Here is a 24780-nt window from a genome sequence, read left to right as displayed (position 1 = left end):
GTCACTCCCTTCTACTTCCTGTGCATCTCACTATCAATCCGGACACCTGACCTGACTTCCTCTTCCTTTCTAAGGTTTTTTCTTAATAATCCTATGTTCACTTCCTGTCATCTGATTGCTTGCTCCCCCCTTTTGATCTACAGTTGACTTTATTTAATCCTGTTTACGAAGTTGAAACAGAAAGCTCTTGGATGAATGGTGCTTGCTAAGATTGAGCCATACCACAACTAAAAGCAAATAACTTTAAGAAAGTAAACCAATCTCAGGGTCCACAGTTTGATTAAATATCCTGCGACATTTGGGTTCAATGGGTACATTCTCACTGAACCAAGATGAAACTCACAACCATCAAGACCCCACTCAGGAGAGCCTCCAGATATGTCCTGTAGCACATACTCTTGGCTATCCTTGGGGAGCAGCATCATCCAAACCCTAGTCTTGTTCAGTCTTCATGAGTCCCTTCTTTAAGAGACTAGATAACAAGGCTCTCTCAAGGATTGGTTCTGAGAACTTGTGCGTGGCATTGCCCAGAATAGACCTTCTGTGAAAGCACCCTGTGGTCTTTCAAGGCCACGAACAAGGGACTCAGGATGAGACCAGGCCACATGCCTCAACCCTCCCTCACAATGTGAGCTTGGTCTCTGAGTCTCCCAGCCTCCCAAGCTAGGTTGTGTTTTCCTCCATATTCCCTTGCCAAAGCAACTTCAAATATGAAGTCATCTCTGTCACTTCCAAGAGAAAGAAGAAAGAAGGAGGAAATAATAGCCATTTTCTATAGCAGATTCCAGGGCAGCCACCACTATTTTACATGCTTTAGTCTTCCTTATGTGCACATTCTGCAGGTGATGAGAATGGCCAGTGTCCACAGTGGTTGTATAACTTGTAACTATGTTAACATAGCCAGGGATACCCAGAGATGAAGTTTAAAGACCATTGAATCTGGCTCCAAAGCTCAGGCTCAAGCTATTTCTACCCTATGATAACCTGAAGGTGGGCCTTAATGCTTCTTCTTGAATAATTCTGCATCCCAGAATCACTGGGCAAAGTATGAGGATATATTTTGGCGTCACAAAAGGTAGAGTTTGATAAGTGCTTTGCTATCTATGAACTGTGAATAGAAATAATTGCTGACCTGGAGCATTTGTGAAAGAATTAAATAAAATAGTCCAGGCAAATAATTTAACACTGGAATTGCAAACGAATGACAAGGCATATTAGCAATACCTGTTCCCATCCTCTTCAAATCTGGACTCAGGTGACCCAACACTGGGCCTCACATAAAAGAAGCAGTAATATCTAGCCATTAAAAAACTGCTGGGCAGCATTGATGTTGGGGGTGGGGGTGGGGGTGGGGCGGGGTGGGAATGGTGCATCCCTCTGGACTTCTGCACAGGTTTGCCTTCAAATATGCAGTCTCAATTCATATGCTGACAGCAAATATTTGTACAGCTTCGTATCCATACAGGCCAGGACTCAAATTAATAAAAATCTAAAATCTAGTCTGATGGCAAATATTTTTTTTGAATAGAAAAATTAGTTCAGCCCTGGTTAGAATTTTTAAATGAACTACCTACACTCAAATAAAGGAATTGCAAAGGGAACACAAAAAGACTGTAGAACACTAAAAACATTGTGTATCCAAATGAATGCCTTAATTCTTCCCCTGCGAAAGTGCAACTGTTGAATCAAGAAACAGCATATAAGAAGATACATATTAGCCGGGCAGTGGTGGCGCATGCTTTTAATCCCAGCACTTGGGAGGCAGAGGCAGGCGGATTTCTGAGTTCGAGGCCAGCCTGGTCTACAGAGTGAGTTTCAGGACAGCCAGGGCTACACAGAGAAACTCTGTCTCGAAAAACCAAAAAAGAAAAAAAAAAAAAAAATGATACATATTATGTGCTTCTTTATTCTTTGGATATAAAAAGCGATCCTATGAAGGCACACAATCTCAACTTTATTTTTATGTAAACATGGTAAGCTGGATTGGAACATTCTTTCTCAAGTTCTTTTAAGACTGTATTTATAAGGAACTAATATAAGAAGAGTTATAAATTAGAAATAAAAAATAAGACTGCAGAGCCGGGCGGTGGTGGCGCACACCTTTAATCCCAGCACTTGGGAGGCAGAGGCAGGCGGATTTCTAAGTTCGAGGCCAGCCTGGTCTACAGAGTGAGTTCCAGGACAGCCAGGGCTATACAGAGAAACCCTGTCTCAAAAAAAAAAAAAAAAAAAAAAAAAAAAAAAAAAAAAAAAAAAAAAAAAAAGAAAGACTGTTGCTTACATTTGCATTTCTAAAGAATCTTTGACCACAACGTGGTTTTGCCTAGTTTCCAATTCATATTTTTCTACCTGCATCTTTAACACATTGCTAGGCATGTATGTATAAATAAGCATGTAAGCAAGGCAGTCAAAATATTCATTTTCCATCACATATATTCTCTTGAAACTTTTTCTAAAATTTCTAAAAGTGATCGTAAAAATAATTAAAAAAAAAAAAATTGAGGGCTGGAGAGATGGCTCAATGGTTAAGAGCACTGACTGCTCTTCCAGAAGTCCTGTATTCAATTCCCAGCAACCACATGGTGGCTCACAACTATCTGTAATGGGATCCGATGCCCTCTTCTGGTGTGTCTTGAAGACTGCAACAGTGTGCTCACATACATAAAATAAAGAAATCTTTTTATAAAACCTAAAAATATAAAAAATAAAATTAATAAAAATAAAGAAATTTGCTCTTAGCATATGAAAAAAATGAACAAAGTACAATGACATACAAGTATGGGAACATTATAACAAAACCTTATTGTTCTGAATGCAAAATTTAAAAAGTAATTGAAGTAGTAATTGAAAAAGTAAAAATAGTAAAAAAGTATTGTTCTTTAAAGGACAGTTGTAATTACAGAAAAATGTCAGAGCTTTTGGTTAGTTGACTTTGTAGCTCAGAGAGTGATGAGATCAATGAAATCTACAGACAGAAGTGTAGAGAGCTCAGGTGGCTGGGCTGGAGGTATCTCTGAAGAATAGGGTAGAGGTGAGATTACAGTAGTGGGCAAGAGAGTGGGACCAAGAGAGGGTGTCTAGAGGGGCCTGGGTGAAGACTTGGACACATACTCTGCTTTAAATTCTCTTTTTACCAACTGCTATGTACGCCTCTATCTACTTCTTTGTTGCAGGACACAAGAACATGGCTTGTCTCCTATAACCCTAACATCAGCTGGTGTCTGTGGGATGAGCTAGGGGGATGGATGAGAAGCAATTGGCCCTACCAACTCTCTTTTCTGTCTTTAGGACTCAGAAAACAGGGAATCTATACATTTATGTTTGGATATGTGAGGTGCTACCTTCTTACCAGCTTCATTAACTCAGCACCCAGAAACCTGGGTTTCATAAACCCCAGAGAGAGACTGGGACACTCCAGATCCACAGACCAGGACCATCAGGAGTTCCCCAGGAAGGAGCTCAGACAGATGTCCCTACAAAGTACAGTGATGTTATCTTCTCAGTGCTGTTTTGAAACATGAGCTGATAGCCGGTGGTCTCAAGACACTGTCGATAAGCTCTTTCTGTGAATGACAGGCAGAAACAGGCAGGGACTGTTGAGAGGGCAGATGGGAACAAAAACCAAAGACAAGACAACCGGAAGTCATCCTCTGATTCTGCAGGAAGACAGCAGGGCCTTTGCATTTGTCGACCAAGGACAGCCAATGAAACTGTTTTGAAAATTCAGAGAATAACAAAGAGTTCTTGGAAACTGCATATCTAAAAGCAAATATGAAATGTTCCCATAGAGAATTGTAACATAAAGCAGAATAAATCATTTAGAAAATAGAGCCGATGACAAAGAGATGGAAATCAGGAAATGAGGGGAAAATTGGAAGACCCATCAGAGATAAAAGCATAAAGAGAACAACAACAACAACAAAAATGCCTTAGAGACAGCATGAATGGAAGTAGTCCAGGGACATTGCCTGGAATTCAAAGAAACAGATTGTCAGATTCTGGGAATCTACTGAGTGCGTACTGAGGCAAAGAGGATTCATCTGAAGACATTCCCTCTGCAGTTTCAGAATACTAAGGGTTAAGAGAAGATCCTAATTTTTTTCTTTTGTGGTTGTCTTAGGGTTTTATTGCTGTGAAGAGATACCATGACCTAAGTAACTCTTATAAAGGAAATCGTTTCATTGGGGTTGGCTTACAGTTTCAGAGGTTTAGTTCATTATCATCATGGTGAAAAACATGACAGCACACAGGCAGACATGGTGCTGGAGAAGGAGCTGATAGTTCTACATCTTGATTCCCATGCAGCAGCAGGAGACTGTATCACACTGGGTGTAGCTTTGGCATACCCACCTTCATAGTGACATACTTCTTCCAACAAGGCCACATCTCCTAATAGTGCCACTCCCTATAGCCAAACATTCAAACACATGAGTCTATGGGGGCCACCTAATCAAACAACCACAGTAGTCATTAGACAGTACAATAAAAGAAAATTTCACTAGTTTGTTTGTTTGTTTGTTTTTTCACCTCGACACAAACCTAGAAATATCTGGAAAGAGGGAATCCAAGTTGAGGAATTGCCTCCATTAATCTGTCCCACAGGCAAGTCTGTGAGGCGTTTTCTTAGTTAATGATTGACATGGGAGGGCCCAGGTCACTGTAGCAGTACAAATTATGACTTCACTTTGTTTCACAATAAGCTAAAATAAACGCTTCCCCCCCCCCCCCGGTTGCTTTTGATCATAATCTTTATCACAGCAATAGAAACCAAACTAGGAAAAGAATAAGACAAAGGAGTCTGGAGGTGGTGGTGCCTATCTTTAATCCCAGCATTCAGGAGGCAAAAGAAGGTGGCTCTCTGACTTCAAGGTCAGCCTGGTCTACAGAGAAATTTCCAGGACAGCCAGGGCTACCCACAGAAAACCTATCTCGAGGAAGAAAAAAAAAAAGCACAAAGAAACGAATCAGAATGGGTTAAGTTCTTCATTCCAATATGAGAACCCAAAATTCAATATTGAGTAAAAAAAATTCCATTTGATAACATAATGAAACTATCATTCAAATATTAAGTGAAAAAATATTTTTTTCTGATGTTCAAGATATGACAGATGCTATCCTTTGTTCCTCAAAAGTCTTTATCTTTTCTTCCTCTCATAGAATGCTAGTATTACTCAAGTAGCAGGCAAAGATTTTTTTTTTAATTTCAGGAATATGAATAAAGTTGTTTTTATTTAAATTGTTTTTTAGGTTTGTTTGCTTGCTTGCTTGCTTGCTTTGAGGTATTGTCTCACTTTGCATCCTTGGTTGGCCTGGAATTCACTATAGAGACTAGGCTTGTCTTGAGCTCAGAGGTCCACCTCCCTCTGCCTCCAAGTATCAGGATTACTGTCCTGAGACATCTTGTCTAGTTTAGGAATCAAGATATCGCAAATGAATGTTTAAAACCCTCTCACTGAATAGCAGACTATTGAACAAGTGCTCTAAAAAGCTAGAATTTTTCTAGGTATCTCATGCTAGAGAAAAGAAAAGCTTGAAGAATGGTGCCAGCCAGAGGAGTCACACAGTTCTGAGAATTTGTCAGACTATCTTACATGAGAGACTGAAGCCCCAGACAATGGCAAAGCAGTGATGAGCAGGACTACCCCTCCACCAAGTCTATGAAAACCTAAATCTTATGTCAGGACCCTTGGGGGAGAGGGTGTCACTGGACCTCTGAATTTGTTCTTTTTCCCAACATGGTCAACTATGATTGGTGTTATTTCACCTGTTGAGGCTTGTGGAGGAGTTTTAAGCGAGCAATTTGGCTACTCTGGCAAGGGATCACATCCGAAGACCTACATGTGTGTAATCCTGCTGGAATGCAGACATGACACACATGTTTAATCCCTTTGGCCAAAATAGAAACACACCCTTAGTATACACCTGAAATTTCAAACAGTGTAGGTAAGATTAGTTTGTAGGAGGAAGCATCCATGTTTGAGAGTAACATTTAATTGAAGGGCAGACAAAATGATGAATCAGGGAAAGATTTGATAGAATGAGTAAGAGATATAATATGCCAAACTATCACAAAGACAGAAAAGAGGGAAAGAGAGGCAACTTAGAGAGAGCAGCAGGAGAGAGAGAGAGAGAGAGAGAGAGAGAGAGAGAGAGAGAGAGAGAAAGAGAGAGTTTTACAGAGACCATTTGCAAGTGAAGACAGAAGGAGCCAGAGAATGAGAAGGAGCCAGAAGACTAAAACAGATTGTCAGAGTTAATTTGGGGTCAAGCAGAGCAATTCAGTGAGAAGCTAGAGAAGCCCGATTGAGTCAGTCAGTTTGAAAGGAGTTTGAGGCAGAATGGCTGAGTTGAATCAGCCAGTTAGAGTTCAGAAAGAGCTAGAAAAAGGGTGGTGGGTTACTCAGCAGTAAACTTCTGAGCAAGACAACGATTACAGGACTAGCTCGTATGAAGAAAAAAAAAACTCCAGGAAGAAGCTACACCTTCAAGGTGATCCTTCTTCAAGGTTGATTAGCCAAATACAACTTAATTGACTGTAGAGAGTTTAGAATGTTGCAAAGCCAGAGCCAAATCATCTTGGGGCATCCATCTTTAGCTCTCTTCCTGCTCTCCTTTGTACCTAATAGCTTTGTGACTATTAGGTAAATCCCATGGAATGTACAAAGGCAGGGCTGGCTTTCCTCCAGACTGTACTAACTTAGCATTTACCAACCAAAGGCTGTAGGTCATCTGGTAGCATCTAAGTTCATAACCAAGGTCTCCCCCTACAACCTCTAGCAACAAGATTCATCAACCAGTTTATGTAACACCTAATTTTCTTTCACTTCACCAGAAATACCTAAGAAGATTTATCTATCTATCTATCTATCTATCTATCTATCTATCTATCTATCTATCTATGCTGAATTAATTCTCATAAGGTCCCTTTATACCAGAAGAAAGTAGCTAGGCTTCAAGACTTACTAGACATAGGTGAACTGCCTTTTACATTCCATTAAGTTTCAGCTTCCAGATACCAGGAACAAGCACCAGGTAACATCTGTAATGGTATTTACCTTCTGAATGCCACTCACCTCTGGATTAGGCTGTGCCTCGGGATTTGAGATATTGGCAAGAGGTGTAAATAAATCAATCACTGCATATGTAGAGCCTCCACTGCACTCATGAAGACACAGCAGATAGTTTAAATTGAGAGATTCAAGAGTAATTGAAATGGTTGTTTGAGCACAGAAGCAACTTTGTGATGTGCAAGAGCATTTGTAAAAATGCAATTGCATTTGCAAATTAGATGCCTAATTGGATACTGTGATTCATAATACAGAAAATGCTAGATTCCTCAGAAGGCTGTCTTCATCTACTGCCTGTTGGGAATCAGAAAAGTTTCTTCTTCCTATCTTCCCATAACTGGATGAATGGTTCAAACTCATGCAACTATAATCTGCTTAATATTAGCAAGGAACATTTAAATGTTTTCTTAATAATTCTGAGAATATATTTTGTAATAAATGAATTGTGATGTTCCATTTTAAACATGATGTGTACTTAGAGTTCTTCAGAGTTAGAGATGAGCCGGAGGTCCTAGGCACCTCCCCCAGCTGGCAGCATAGGCCAGATAGTCTCAGAAGTCAGAGCGATGATGAAAAGTTACAGGTAGCTTGCTAAGTGACCAAAGCCCACAATCAGAAAACAGGGGCAGTCTCAAGCTCCAGATTATTTGTTAAGTAATAAATAATTATCTGAGTACTAAATCAACAAGATGGGGAGTTTGGGAAAGGGGCAAGTCCTAGCCAATGGGAGAACAGGGATTTCTCAGGATCAGGGCACTTTAAAAACCAATCTTGCATTAAATAAGTGCACCAGCATCTTTGCCTCTTCTCTGTGCTAGTACCATTTCCTGCAGGACTGGGTATTAAAAACTGCTATATTTTCACCAGGCTCTTGAGTATGGTTAGGTTTATGTCCAACATCATGAAATGTATCTACCTCACATTTCCAGATACCAGGCAAAACACTATGGAGTAATTAGAAATTTAAATTTTGTTATAATTTTGTATAAGGATTTGAAGGGACACTATGTTAAAATACAACCTTTTGTTTGTTTAATTTTGTTTTCTTGAGACAGGAACACATGATCTTTCTGGTTTGACTTCTCCCATGCTAGAAATTAAGATAAGCACTTTCATTCTTGTCTAGAATAGATATTTGGTAATTTTCATTTGTGGATTTTCACAAGTTATATTTGAAATGTGACAGTTAAAAAGAAACAAAACAAAAACACAAAACAACACCACAGAAAACCTTCATTAAACTAATAGCATTGACACCCAAGCTTTATGGAGACAAAAGTTTACTTTGGGGTAAGGGATAAGACTAAAAGCGCCTGTAGCAGATTGAGGAAATGTCCCCCATAGGGAACACTGAACACTGTGCTGTTGCTGTTTGTGAAAGGTATGAAGCCTTTAGGAGTGGAGCCTTGCTACAGAGAGTATATCATTGGAGGTGGAATTGGAAGACTCAGAGCTTGCTGTACTTCCTGGTTCTCTGCTTCTGGAGAGAGGCTGAAGATCTGATCAACTCGTTTTTTTGCTCCCACCACCAGGCACTTAGGACATTAGTGCCATTAGGACAGGCACTTTGTGACACACCCTGTGACAGTTATGGGAAAAGCAACACGTTTTGCTTAAGTTACTTTTCATCATCATACCTCAGCACAGCAACAGAAATGTAATTATCGAGGCAACCCAGTCTCATGGAGACTCCATCAGGAAGCAGAGAGGCACGCAACTCCCTGTGTTGGATGTCTTTCAAGCTGTGCCTTGACCTTGTCACCATCCAGGCAGAGACAAGGAGATTTTAAAAAGAGACAGATGTGCTGTCTGGCTGCTGGAACAATGAGCCCCTGAACAACTTCCCGAGAAATCTCCTGTAAGGGAAAATACAAAAAAAAAAAAAAAAAAAAAAAAAAAAAAAATGTAAAGCTGTTGCCCAGGAAGACTTCACACAGTTCTGATAACTTCCCCAAGAAGTTGCAGAATGAATTGTATCAGTGACAGTTAGGACTACAACTTAACCAGGACTGCTTAAATATGCGTACCTCTATGCTCTTTTGAAACCTAAACCTCGTGTTAGTACACTAAAGTTGTACTTCACCCCCCACCCCTTTTCTTTTGCATTTTGAGACAGGGTTGTGCCAGCCCAGACTGCCCCATAACTCATTTTGTAGAAAGAGCTGGCCTCAAACTCACAAAGATCCACCTGCCTCTGCCTCCTGTGTGTCGGGATTAAAGGTGTGCCACACACTTGGCTTTCATCCCCATTTCTTACTGCTCCCAAATGTGGCCACAATGAGTAAGTTTATTCTCTTCTTTCCTGTGTCGCTTGCCTCTTTAAAGGCAGTAGTAGAGGTGGGTGGGTGGCCAGGGCTCCTCAAGCTCAGACTTGGACGCAACAATGTCAGTAACCCCCTAGATGACTGTTTTTTAAGAAGTAGCATTTGGTTCCATTCTAAGTACAAATGATTAGTGCAAGTTTACTGTGCACTGGGCATGTAGACACTACCACCTGGCCACATCACCCATGGAACAATCATAAGACCTGATTCCTAAACCTATAAATTAACAAGGTAGGCTGGGACCATAAGAACACTGGCTTTATTAAAACTTTATTAAGAAAAGCCAGACCCAACAAATTATCAAACACAGCTGTCTGAGGGAGGTTCAATACCCGCATGAAGAAGACACCTAACATTGTGATATTGTGACGGCACTATGTGTGCATCAAGGAATGGGCAAGCAGAAGATCCTAATTGTCTCTAGGACTTCAGTTCAGCATAAGCCCCATTTCCTGAAGAGACACACTGCATCATCAGTGTTTCTGTCCATCTGGTCTTCCATCTGGGTCCTATGCCAGGCTTTATGTTCCTGTTCTTTGTGGATTGGCTGGAAGCTACAGCTCCACTCTGTCTCCACTAGCTCCCCAACTCACTTCGCTATTTCTCAGGCCAAATCTCACAGTTGTCTTTGACTCCTGATTTCTCCCTTATGTTTTTATCCATCGCATCAGGAAGCCATGTACAGGTTTTCACCAAAATATACCTAACAGCTGATTTTCTCACGCTTCCCTTGCCATCCTATCCTTGATTCCACAGGGCTGCACCTCAGCTTCTTCAGCACCCACCTTTTGTACCTTACCCCTTATAAACCTGGTGGAGCAGTTGCCAGAGCGATATGCTCACAATGCACAAGAAAAGCCATGTCAGCCTGGTACCCAAGACCTTCAGAAACGCAACAGGTTTCCTATGCCTGGGAAAGGCCATGGGCTTTGCAGCATCCCTGAATGATGGACACCCTCCTCCTTCCTCCAAGACACACACCGCTGCCCTGAACTTCCACAGATTCTGGGAAGGCTCTCCATCACTTCTTTGTCTATACACACTCTAGATCACTGCTTTTCCCCAGACACATGAAGCTTACTATGAGGGCTTGATCCCTTGCTCTACCAGATGTGTCTGGCTTTTGGATATCACATCACAGCACTGTCATAACCAAGTTCGTACATGCATGAGAACTTTGCATCAAGTATTTTAAACTGTCAAAGAAAGAAAGAAGGAAGGAAAGGCAGAAAAGAAAAAGAACCTAGTGTTTTAAGTATGTTTACAACCTTGTGCTGGATTCATAGCTTGTTGACCACATGCATTTTGGGGAGCAGACTAAACACATATGTGAGCTGTTTTCTCTTCCCTGGGACCACTTTCCTTGTTTCTGGCTTTGCTCTCTCCTCCTTTAAAATCTTTGCACATTTGTCACTCTGACCACAGTTTAACTTGGCAAGCTGCCTCCTACCCCCCCCCCCCCCCCCATCTGCCTTCCATCTCCAGAAACCTGCTCCATTTGTTTGCTTCCTCCCACTTATTACTTTCTGGCACTCTGTACACATTACCTGGGTCACATTACCTGGGTCACTGTTTCCCTCTGCAAGAATGTAAGCTCACCACAGCTGGAGCTTCCCTGTGTGTTCAAGAAGTGTTTCCAACAAGTGAACTGGGTGTCAACAAAAGTACACACTTAAAAGACAAAAATCACAGGTAGTAGACAGTTGTTTCACTGCAGAAGATTCAGTAACTTTTCTGAATGTTCTAATCACCATGCATAATTTATAAAAACACTGTAGACCTCCAGTTCCTCTGTATTCAGTTAATATAGTAATATGTAATTATCACATGCCTGTTGGTTCAAAACTGAAATCAGTATAGTCAAAAGAAAAACTTGTAAGTCTTGGGTCAGTATAGGGAAGGAGTTGAAGGAGAAAATGGCCTCAGCTTGCCCAGGTGGAAAAGCAGCTGGCTTCTGTAGGAAGCCAGTGTTCTACCATTGTGGGCTGCAGCTTTTCTTTGCAGACAGCTCTGCATGCTGGGAATAGGATGAGGAACTTGGAGACTGGGGCTTCATGTGTCAGGACACTGTGGCTGTATAGCAAAGCACACTAACACTCTGACTTTAAAAGTCTGTTTTATTGTCCACAATTTTGTGGGTCAGAAATCTGGGGGCAGGGACCCACAGCAGTACGTGTTTCTGGTGTCTCACGATGTCACAGATGATGTTGGCTGCATCTAGGGCAACCAAAAAGCTTGGCTGTACTGGATGTCCAGGATGGGACACTCACAAGGCTGGGTGCTTGCACTGGCTGCCAGCTGGAGCTGTTTTCCCACAGACAGATGTGAACGGTGCATCATTTTCTTTCATTTTTAATTTTTTTGTTTTTAACTTTTTTGGTTTTTTCTTTTTAAAATTATTTCCTTTTTAAACTTTTTTTTTTGTTATTTTCCTTTTTAAATTTTTTCCTTTTTAATTTTTTTTTCTTTTTAAATTTTGTGTATCATTTTTTGACCTAGCCGCAGAATCAGTTTTACCTTTTCCCAGTTTCACAGATAGTTACTAAGGCTGGCCTGGTGAGTCACTGAAATTCACTGAAGTGGGCTCAGTTTTAAGGGGAAGACAAGAGATATCACCACTTCATAGGAGGAAGGTCTGAAATTCTGTGGAAATAGCTTAGGACATACAACAACATTCACAAGAGCATAAAACTGAGGGCCGGTTCTTACAGTTTTGTGCTAAGAAGGTTGTGGTAAGAAGGCTGCCCTCCCAGAGTTGACTGCTGTTTTAGGACGACCAACAACTCACCACAGCCTCAATGACTCACCACCTTCATAGCCTGTCATGTACTTCTATCTTACACCACTTCCAGCCTTTGGCTAATGTGTCAGCAGCCTGCCAGGGAAGAGTGGTGAAGGGAGGAAGGCTGTGAGGAAACGACCACCCAGCAGTCCTACTCCAGGCTCACTCTGAGCTAATCCACATGACTTACCTTTCACTTATACACAGAGCAGCTGATTGGCTGATTGGCACACACTGGACCAGCACTGTTACTTTAAGGAACATGGACTGTTGTGCTTTACTAATCAACTTATCAAGTGGTTGAGCGCTGGTGTGCATCAAGTGTCTCTCTCCATCTTCTCTGCACTCTGGGGATTGAACTCGGCTCTGCACTAGCCAGGCTGTGCTCTACCGCTGAAACACAACCTCAAAGCATGAGCCAAATACCAACACCGTGCCTGACAATATGCTCATGAGATTATCTGCAAATTCCCTAATAATAGAGGCTGGAGGGGCTGACAAGATGGTTCAGTGGGTGAAGGCAGTCACTGCCAAGCCTGAGGACCAGAGTTCAATCCCTAGGACCTCACATGGTAGGGGGAAAAACCTGTGTCTGGGGCCAAGTTTGGCACCTACATGTCTCCTCTGCCAATAAATAAATAAATAAATAAATAAATAAATAAATAAATAAATAAATAAATATTTTTATAGCTAGAGAGGTGATGGCAAAGACAGAGGTGTGGCTGGATAAGAGTAAGAGGCCATAACAGATACGAGGAGTGAGGATAATGAGAGCATTTTAGAACTTCCTCTGTGATGGACAAGAGCTGTGACTAGCATGATTTGAGTCACTCACAATAACAACGAGGGATTCAATAATCTGCTCTCAAGTAACAACTCAGCAACAGACACTTGCAGAAATTAGCTTGTATTACTTATTTGTTAATCCTCTCATTTATAATAAGCAGATCGTTTTCATTAACAGTAACGTGATTCTTGTCATTTAAGAGATATTAGAAAGTACTTTAAATAAAACCCCGATTTTCAAAAATATCTTCTTGGGTCTGAGCTGCAATTCTATTTATCAATTTTGACAAGTTTAATAAATATAGATGGTAACAAACTGAATCACTGTGTGGGAGAAGAAAGCAATACTCTACAGCAACAGCGTCTCTTGCTGACCACTAGGCAGCAAGTTAAGACTGGAGCATAGTAAACACTTACAGTCTAGTGAATAAGAAGTGGTTTCTACCAATGCACAGGCCTATTGCTATCATTAGGACCATGAAATAAAGAACCATTAAAGAACATGTTGAGAATAAAGACTTGGCATCACTTTATTACATACTAAGTCTTAGTTCAAGACTCTTGATTAACATCCTCTACTTCTTGATCCTTGTCTGTACAAATTAGCTTGAGAATTCTGGGATGGAAAGGACAGTAGCTGTTATTTGAGGGACTCTCTTAAGTAATCTGTTTAGCAACAGAGCCCAAATAAGACAAAAAGCATGAGCCTTGTTGTCCCTTCAGTCAGTAAACTTGAGAATATAATCTTTACCCTCTATAAAAAAATATGAGTTTCTTTGCTACCTGATGTGTGACATGTAAGGGGAGCCTGGCAAGCACATTTTTGAAAGGAGATGTGACCACAAGCCCAAGTGAGGATCCAAGTGCATTCAAACAGCCTGCATTCCCACCTGAAGCAATAGGCCCTTTCCTACTGGAAAGCAGTAGGCTCCCACTGCTCTACTGGAATAGTTCATGTGCTACTTTTTGTCAACACAAATATACATAAACATCTCTTGGTAAAAAACTGGACAACACATTTCATATAACAGCATTTCTAAATGTTATGAACATGACTTACAAGTTAGGGATTATTGTACAAGACCTGATGGATAATTTCAGCAATGGGCCACCAATTACTTCCTATGACACATGAGTAACTGTTGTGGATAGCCCTGGTCTTGTATTTTGATGCGAATTCTGCTTTCCTGGGAGGGGCTGCAGACGAGGAGTGAATCAGTACACAGGTGACTTCTTGTGGACCTTCTGCCCACCTTAATTTTTAAAATAAAGGCTAGAGCCAGTGATTGGGCAATAGAAGGGGAGGTGGAGGGAAAAAGTTTTGGGGAGAGAGGGGAGGGAAGACAATGCAGGAAGAAGAGATGGAAGGACAATAGAGAAGCATGTGGCCTGGAAAAACCAAAAGTTATAAGGGGAATAGAGTAGTGTAGTGGTAAATCTGCCCAATCTAGGCATCCAGTTTCCATTCATAATTATTGAGTTGTGTTCTCTTTGACCGGGCTTATTTGAGTTGAAGATTTACCACAGCAAGTAACACTGGTCACAACCACAATATAACATAAACGCTCCAGAGTACTTTTCTGAGGGGCATAAATTACTACCATATCACAAGGACTGCAAACAAATGTATCAGCAGTTTTATTACAATTTTTTTCTAAAATCATCTTCAATTTATTTAGTAATTCTCTCAGTGTCAACCTTCAATTTTATTAAAAATAGCATACAGATATTTTCAATTTTTTCTAAATTTGTCTTCATTTTTTTATCAGTATTTTTTCTGTAAATGTCTTCAAATTTATCAGAATTTTTCTATATTTGTTTTCATTTTTATCAGTAATTTTTCTATATATGTTTTCAAATTCATCAGCAATTTGTCCATGTAAATGTTCAATTTTATCAGAAATTTTTCTATATACATTTTCAATTTTTTTCATAAATTTTTTATATTTGTTTTCATTTTTATTGGTAATTTTTCCATAATTGTCTTCAATATTTTCTTAATTTTTTTCTAAATTTGTCTTCATTTTTTAAAACATTTATTTATTTACTTATTTTATGTGAGTACACTGTTGCTGTTTTTAGACATATCAGAAGAGGGCATCTGACCCCATTACAGATGGCTGTGAGCTACCATGTGGTTGCTGAGAATTGAATTCAAGACCTCTGGAAGAGGGTACAGTGTTCTTAATTGCTGAGCCATCTCTCCAGCCCCTTATCTTTTTATCAGTAATTTTCAAATAAATGTTTTCAATTTTATTAGAAATTATTCCATGTTACTTTTCAATTTCATCTGAATTTTTCTACAGACATTTTCAATTTTTTAATAATATTTTTCTATATTTGTTTTCTTTTTTCTACCAGTCATTTTTTCATAAATGTCTTCAAATTTATCAGAAATATTTTTTCTATATTTGTCTTCATTTATCAGAAATTTTTTCATATATGGCTTAATATTTATTAGAAATATTTTCCACATAAATCTTCAGTTTTATCAGAATTTTTCTAAAATAATCTTCAATATTAAAAAAAATTTCCATGTCAATCTTCAATTTTATCAGATATTTTTCTACATAAATTCAATTTTTTCACAAACTTTTTCTATATTTGTCTTCAATATTGTCAGTAATTTTTCCATATATGTGTTCAAATTTATCAGTATTTTTTCATGTAAGCATTACATTTTATAATAAATATTTTTATAGTCATCTTCAAATTTTAAAAATTTTTTCCACATAAATCTTAAATTTATCAGAAATTTTTCTACACACATTTTCAATTGTTTTCATAAATTGTATTTATCAGTAATTTTTCCATATATGTCTTCAATTTCATCAGAAATTTATTTCCATGTCAATCTTCAATTCTATCAGAAAATTTTCTTTATACATTTTTAATTTTTCATATATTATTTCTACATTTGTATTAATTTTTATTAGTAATTTTCCATAAATGTTTTTAATTTTCTCAAAAAAATTTATAATGTAAAGATTTAATTTTATCAGAAATTTTTTTACAGTCTTCTTCATTTTTGAGAGCTTATTTTTCAAATAAATATTTAAGACTTATCTGAAAATTTTCTACATATATTTTGAATTTTTTTCATAATTTTTCTCTATTTGTCCTCATTTTATTAGTAATTTTTCATAAATGTCTTTATTTTTCTTAATTGTTTTTATACTTATCTTCATCTTTATTAGTAATTTTTTGATAAATGTCTTCAATTTTGTCAGAAAAAAATTTTCATATACATGTTCAATTGTATTAGAAAGTTTTCTACACTCACCTTCAGTTTTTTAAGAAAGTTCTTTTCACATAAATCTTTAATATTCTCAGAAAAATTTCTACTATCATCTTCAGGTTTTTTTCTTTTTCGTTTCTTTTTTTTTTTTTTTTCATCAGATCCCATTACAGATAGTTATGAGCCACCATGTGGTTGCTGGGAATTGAACTGAGAACCTTTGGAAGAACAGTCAGTGTTCTTAACCACTGAGCCATCTCTCTAGCCCCATCTTCAGTTTTTAAGAAAATTTTCCATATAAATCTCCAATTTTATCAGAAATATTACTAAATATATATTCATTTTTAAAAAATAAATTTTCCTATATGTTTCTTCATTTTTATCAGTAATTTTTCTTTGTCTTCAATTTTTTCATAAGATCTTTCTATCTTTGTATTCATTTTTATCAGTAATTTTCCATAAATATCTTCAATTTTATCAAAAATTTTACCATGTAAATGTTTACTTTTATCAGAAAATTTTCTACAATCATCTTCACTTTTAAAAAAAATTTCAAATAAATCTTAAAGATTTATCAGAAAATTTTCTACATACATTTTCAATTATTTCATAATTTTTTTCTTTATTTGCCTTCAGTTTTCAGTAATTTTCCATAAATGTCTTCAAATTTATCTGAATATTTTTTCTGTATTTGTCTTCAACTTTATAAATAATGTTTCCATGTATGGCTTAAGTTTTATCAGAAACTTTTTACATTTTTTTTTTTTTTTTTTGAGACAGGGTTTCTCTGGTGGAACTCACTCTGTAGACCAGGCTGGCCTCGAACTGAGAAATCCACCTGCCTCTGCCTCCCAAGTGCTGGAATTAAAGGCGTGCGCCACCACCGCCCGGCCCAGAAACTTTTTCCATGTAATTTTATAGGAAAATTTTCTGCAAACATTTTCAATGTTTACATTAATTTTTTCTATATTTGTCATCATTTATCAGTAATTTTTTATAAATGTCTACAATTTTATCACAAGTTTTTCCATGTAAATGTTCAATTTTATCAGAAAATTTTCTAAAATCACCTTCAAATTTTAAGAAAATTTTCCATGTCAATCTTGAATTTTATCAGAAATTCTTCTACAAAAAGTTTCAATTTTTTTATAATTTTTTTATTTGTCTTCACTTTTATCAGTAATTTTTAATAAATGTCTCCAATATTATCTGAATATTTTTCAATTTGTCTTCAACTTTATCAATAATTTTTGCATGTTTAGCCACAATTTTATCAAAATTTTTTTCATGTAAATCTTGATATTTATCTGAAAATTTTCTCATTTTCAGTATTTTAATAAATTTTTTCTCTATTTTCCTCATTTTTATCAGTAATTTTTTCACAAATGTCTTTAATTTATCAGAAATTAATCTTCAATTTTATTGGAAAAATTTCTAAATACATTATCATTTTTTAAGATTTATTTATTTATTTATTATTTATATGAGTACACTGTCGCTGTCTTCAGACACAATAAAAGAGTGCTTCAGATCCCATTACAGATGGCTGTGAATTACCATGTGGTTGCTGGGAATTGAACTCAGGACCTCTGGAAGAACAGGCAGTACCCTTAACCACTGAGCAATCTCTCCAGCCCTAGATTATCGTTTTTTTTTCAGAAAGTTTTTTCTATATTTGTCTTTATTTTATCAGTAATTTTTCCATAAAGGTCTTCAATTTTTCCATTTTTTTCTGTGTTTGTCTAAAAATTGATCAGTAATTTTTCCATGTATGGCTTCAGTTTTATCAGAATATTTTTCATGTAAATCTTAAATTTTATCTGAAAATTTTCTATAAAAATTTTAAATTTTTCATATTTTTTCTACTTTTGTTATCACTTTATCAGTAACTTTTCCATAAATGACTTCATTTTATCAGAATTTTTTCTAAAATCACGTTCAAAATTAAAAAAAAATTTTCATGTCAATCTTAAAATTTAATTAGAATTTTCTACAATGAATTTCAATTTCTCTATAATTGTCTTCATTTTTATCAGTAATTTTTAGATATATGTCTTCAATTTTTATCAGAATTTTTTCCATGTCAATCTTAAATTTTATCAGAATTGTTTTCATACATTTTCAATTTTTTCATAATTTTTTATATTTGTCTTTATTTGTATAAGTAATTTTCCATAAATGTCTTTAATTTTATTAAAACATTTCCCATGTAAATATTAATTTTTTTCAGTAAATTTTCTAAAATAACCTTCAATTTTTTTAAGAAAATTTTTTATGTCAAACTTGAAATTTATTAGAAATTTTTCTACAAAATTTCAATTTTTTCATAAATATTTTTATATTTGTCCTTTTTTTATCAGTAATTTTCCATGTGTCTTCAATTTTATCAGATTTTTTCCATGTCAATGTTCAAATTTATGAGAAAATTTTCTTCATACATTTTCAAATTTTTATTAATTTTTCCTATATTTGTCTTCATTTTTATCAGTAATTTTCATAAATGTCTTCAATTTTATAAAAAAAATTTACCATGTTTATGTTCAATTTTATCAGGACTATTTCTTCAATCATCTTCACTTTTTAAGAAATTTGTTCCAAATAAATCTTTGTGTTTTACATTTTTTTACATAAATTTTCAATTTTTATAATTTTTTGTCTTCATTTTTATCAGTAATTTTTCTATATTTTTTTTCATTTTCAACAGTAATTTTTCCATAAATGTGTTCAGTTTTTCTCTATTTGTCTCTATTTTTGTTAGTAATTTTTTCTTAAACATCTTTAATTTTTCATAAGTTTTTTCTTTTGTTTGTCTTCATTTTAATCAGTTAGTTTTTCCATAAACATATTCAAACTTATTCAATTTTTTCTCTATTTTTCTTCAATTTTATCAGTAATTTTTCCATAAATGTCTTGACTTTTATCAGAATTATATCTGTATTTGTCTTTAATTTTTTCAGTAATTGTTCCTTGTATGTCATTAATTTTCTCAGAAATTTTTTCTATGTAAATTTTCAGTTTTATCAGAAAATTTTCTACATATATTTTTATTTTTCGTAATTTTTAATATTTGTCTTCATTTTTATCAGTAATTTCTCCATAAATCTATTTAATATTTTCATGAATTTTTTCATAATTTTCTTCATTTTCATCAGTAATTTTTCCATTAGTGTCATCAATTTCTTCATAATTTTTGTTTGTTTGTTTTTTTGTTTTTCGAGACAGGGTTTCTCTGCGTAAGCCTGGCTGTCCTAGAACTCACTCTGTAGACTAGGCTGGCCTCGAACTCAGAAATCCACCTGCCTCTGCCTCCTAAGTACTGGGATTAAAGGCATGTGCCACCACTGCCTGGCTCTTCATAATTTTTTAATATTTGTCTTTATTTTTATCAGTATTTTTCTAAAAGTCTTCAATTTATCAAAAAATTTACCATGTAAATGTTCAATTTTATCAGAAATTTTTCTACAGTCATCTTCAATGTTTGAGAATTTGTTCCAAATAAGTCTTTAAGATTTGCAACAATTTTTCTACATATATTTTCAATTTTTATAATTTTTTTCTTTATCTGTCTTCATTATATCAGTAATTTTTCCACAAAGGCTTTAATTTTATTCGAATTATTTTTTATTTGTCTTCAACTTTATCAGTAATTATTCCACGTATGGCATCAATGTGATTAGAAATTTTATCCATGTAAATCTTTAATTTTATTTTTTTATAATTTTTCTCTACTTTTCATTATTTTTATCAGTAATTTTTCCATAAATGTCTTCAATTTTTTCATAATTTTTGTATTTGTCTTTCTTTTTATTAGTAATTTTGCCACAAATAGCTTCAATTTTATCCAAAAATTTTCTACATTCACATTCAGTCTTTTAAGAAAAATTTCCACATAGATCTTCAATTATATCAGAAAATTTTTTTACATACATTTTAATTTTTTTCTATATCTGTCATCATTTTTATCTTTAAATTTTCAACAAACATTTTCAAAATTTTTATAATTTTTTTCTGTATTTGTTTTTATTTTTATCAGTAATTATTCCATATATGTCTTCAATTTTATATGACTTTTTCTGTATATTTCTTCAATTTTGTTAGTAATTGTTCCATGTATGTCTTCAAATTTATCTGGAATTCTTTTACATGTAAATCTTCAGTTTAATCAGAAATTTTTCTACATGTGTTTTCAATTTTTACATAAAGTTTTTCTCTATTAGTCATTTTTATCATTTTCCATACTTTTTCAATTTTTTCACAAATTTTTCTATATTTGTTTTCATGTTTATCAGTAATTTTTCCATAAACGTTTCCATTTTTATACATTTTTGTATATTTGTCTTCATTTTATCAGTAATTTTTCCATGTCTTCAATTTCTTCAAATTTTTAAGAAAGTTTTTCCATGTCAGTCCTCAATTTTTTTCAGAAAAATTTCCATGTAAATGTTAAATTTCATATGAAAATTTCCTTTGATCATCTTTAATTATTAAGAACTTTTTCCCATGTCAATCTTGAATTTTTCAGTGATTTTTCTACAGTTTCAATTTTTTCATAACTTTTTCTATAATGTCTTCATTTAATCAGTAACTTTTTTATATGTCTTCAATTTATTAGAAAATTTTCCATGTCATTTTTCAAATTTATCATAAAATTTTCTATATTCCTTATCATTTTTATCAGTAAGTTTTCAACAAACATTTTCAAAATTTTCATAATTTCTTATTTCTTTTTATTCATGTCAGTAAATTTTCCATATTTGTCTTCAATTTTATCTGAAAACTTTCTGCACTTTTCAGTTTTATCAGTAATTGTTCCATGTATGTCTTCAAATTTATCTAAATTTTTTTACATGTAAATCTTCAGTTTTATCAGAAATTTATCTGTATACACTTTTGATTATTTCACAAATTTTTTATACTTGTCTTCATTTTTATCAGTAAAATTTTTATAAATGTTCATCATAAATTTTTCTATATTTGTCTTCTGGTTAATCAGTAATTTTTCCATAAATGCGTTCAATATTTTTAAATAATTTTTTCGTATATTTGTCTTTATTTTTATCAGCAAATTCCCCATATTTGTCTTCATTTTTCTCATAGATGTTTTCTATGTTTGTTTTCATTTTTATCAGTAAATTATCCATAAATGTCTTTAATTTTATCAGAAAAATTTTCACATTGATATTCAATTTTATCAGTAATTTTTTTCCTTGTAAATGTTGAATTTTATCAGAAATTTGTCTAAAATCATCTTCAAATTTTTAAGAAAGTATTTCCATGTCAATCTTTAATTTTATCATAAAACTTCTACAGATATTGGCATTTTAAAAATTTTTTTCTATATTTGTCTTTATTTTTATCAGTAATTTTTTTCATGAATGTCTTCAATTTTATCAGAAAATTTTTACTATAATTTCCAATTTTTAAAGAATCTTTTTCATGTAAATCTTCATTTTTATCAGAAAAATTTTTTCAATCATCTTCAAATTTTAAGAATTTTTTCTACATATATCTTCGATTTTATAAGAAAAATTTCTACTTACATTTTCAATTTTGTCATAATTTTGTTTATATTTGTTTTCATTTTTAGGTATTATTCCATAAATGTCTTTAATTTTATTAGAAATATTTTTCATGTAAACATTCAATTTTATCAGAAAATTTCCTACAATAATCTTCCATTTTCTATGAAATTTTTTCTATGTCTATCTTCAATTATATCAGAAAATTTCTAAAAACATTGTTGATTTTTTCATATACTTTTTCCATATCTCTCTTTATTTCCAACAGCAATTTTTCCATAAATGTCTTTAATATTATCTGAAGCATTTCTATAGTTGTCTTCAGTTTTATCAGTAATATTTTCATGTATGTCTATAATTTTATCAGAATTTTTTCCAATCATAATCATATTCAATTTTTTAAGAAATATTTTCTGTGGAAATGTTCAATTTGATCAGATTATTTTTCTACAATCATCTTCAATTTTTTTAAAAAAAAATTTCCACATAAATCTTCAATTTTATAAGAAATTTTTCTACATACATTTTCAATTTTTCCTAAATCTTTCTGTCTTCACTTTTATCAGTAATTTTTCCATAAGTCTCTTTATAATTTATATATATATTTTCTTTATTTTTATTAGTATTTTTTCCATAAATGCCTTCAATTTATTCAAGTATTTTTCTCTATTTGCCTTCAATTTTATCAGTAATTTTTCTATAAATTTCTACTATTTTATTGGAATCTTTTCATCATTTGTTTTTAGTTTTTCAGTAATGGTTCCATGTATGTCTTCAATTTTATCAGAAAGTTTTCTTCATACTCTTTTAATTGTTTCATAAATATTTTCTATACTTGTTTTCATTTTTATCAGTAATTTTTCCATAAATGTCTTCAATTTTATCAGAAAAATTTCCACATAAATCTTCAATTTTATCAGAGAATTTTCTACATATATTTTCAATTATTTCATAAGTTTTTTTCTATATTTTACTTCATTATTATCAATAATATTTCTCTATATGTCTTCAATATTATCCAAGTATTTTTCTGTATTTCTTTAATTTTACCAGTAAGTTTTCCATTTATGGCTTCCGTTTATAAGAAATTTTTTTCTATCAATCTTGAATTTTATCAGAAAATTTTCTTCTTACATTTTTAATTTTTTCATATTTTTTTCTATAGTTGTATTCATTTTTATTTGCCCGGATCCACTGAGAATTCAACAAGGACCTGGGGGTGGAGGGAGTGGAGGAATGAAAGGACAAGAGACACAAAGAAAAAGCGCAAGTCTAAAAGTCTGGTCAAGGGCTCAAATTTTAATTTCAGGTGGCAGGCTATAAAGATATAGCAAAACAGGAAGTTTAGGCAAGGATCATTGCTTAAGGCTATCCCACTATCATAATTGGCTTCCGGGAAATACCAGACATTCTTTAAGTTCCTGGGGGATGAGACCACGAACATCCTTTCTTAACCTTGTATTTTAACTGACTAGGTTTTTCCAGAGCAGCAGGTAATTTTATGGGTTTGGCTCACAGCATTTATCAGTAATTTTATGTCTTTAATTTTATCATATTTTTTTTCATACATTTTCAATTTTTTCACTTTTTTATACTTGTATTCATTTTTATCAGTAATTTTCCATAAATGTCTTCAAATTTATCAGAAAAAATTTTCATGTAAATGTTCAATTTTATCAGTAATTTTCTTTATACATTTTAAAATTTTTCATAATTTTTTCTATATTTGCCTTTATTTTATAAGTAATTTTTCTATAAATGACTTCAATTTTATCAAAACATTTCATCATGTAAATGTTCATTTTTTTCAGATATTTTCCTACAATCATCTTCAAATTTTAAGAATTTTTTTCCAAATAAAACTTCATTTTTTTAAGAAATTTTTTTACATACATTTTTAATTCTTTAATACATTTTTCTTTATTTGTCTTCAATTTTACAATATTTTTTGTCAAGATCTTCAATTTTATCTGATTTTTTTTCCATATTTGTCTTCAACTTTGTCAGTAATTTTTCCATGTGTGGCTTTAATTTTATCAGACATTTTATCCATGTAAATCTTAAATTTTATCTGAAAATTTTCTATTTACATTTTCATTTTTTTCCTATTTTTTTGTTTGTTTTCAATTTTATGTGTCATTTTCCCATAAATGTGTTCAATTTTATATCCACCTTTTTTCTGTATTTGTCTTCAATTTTATCAGTAATATTTTCATGTATGTTTTTACTTTATCAGAAAATTTTCTGCAATCATCCTCAATTTTTGCAAAATTCTTTCTACATAAATCTTTAATTTTTTCAGAAATATTTCTACATTCATTTTCAGTTTTTTATAATTTTTCATGTATGTCTTCAATTTTATCAAAAAATTTTCTGCAATGATCTTCAATTCTTTAAGAAATTATTTCCAAATAAATGTTCAATTTTACCAGAAAATTTTCTACAAATATTTTTAATTTTTCATAAACTTCTACTATATCTGTCTTCATTTTTATCAGTAAATTTTCTATGAATGTTTACAATTTTGTCCGAATTTTTCAGTATTTCTCTTAAATTTTATCAGTAACTTTTCATGTATGTCTTCAATTAATACCAGAATTTTTTTCTATGTCAGTCTTCAATTATATCAGAAATTTTTATTCACAAATTTTCAATATTTTCGTAAGTATTTCCAACATTTTCTTCATTTTATTAGTACTTTTCTATTAATGTCTTCAATTTTTTGATTTTTTACTATATTTGTCTCCAATTTTGTCAGTAATTTTTCCTTAAAAGCCTTCAATTTTTCATAAAATTTTTCTATATTTGTCTTCATTTTTTCAGTAAATTTTTTCATAAATGTCTTCATGTTTATATGTTTTTTCTCTATTTGTCTTCAATTTTATCAATAATTTTAACATGTATGTCTTCAATTTTATCAATTTTTCCATATTAATCTTCAATTTTATCAATAAATTTTCTATATAAATGTTGAATCTTATCAGAAATTTGTCTACAAAAAACTTCAAATTTTTATGAAATTTTTGCAAGTTATTCTTTAATATTATCAGAAGTTTTTCTCAAG

Source organism: Arvicanthis niloticus, chromosome 3 (assembly GCF_011762505.2).
Source record: "Arvicanthis niloticus isolate mArvNil1 chromosome 3, mArvNil1.pat.X, whole genome shotgun sequence".
Lineage (NCBI taxonomy): Eukaryota > Metazoa > Chordata > Mammalia > Rodentia > Muridae > Arvicanthis > Arvicanthis niloticus.
The sequence above is the reverse complement of the archived record's forward strand: the minus strand, read 5'-3'. Positions refer to the sequence as shown.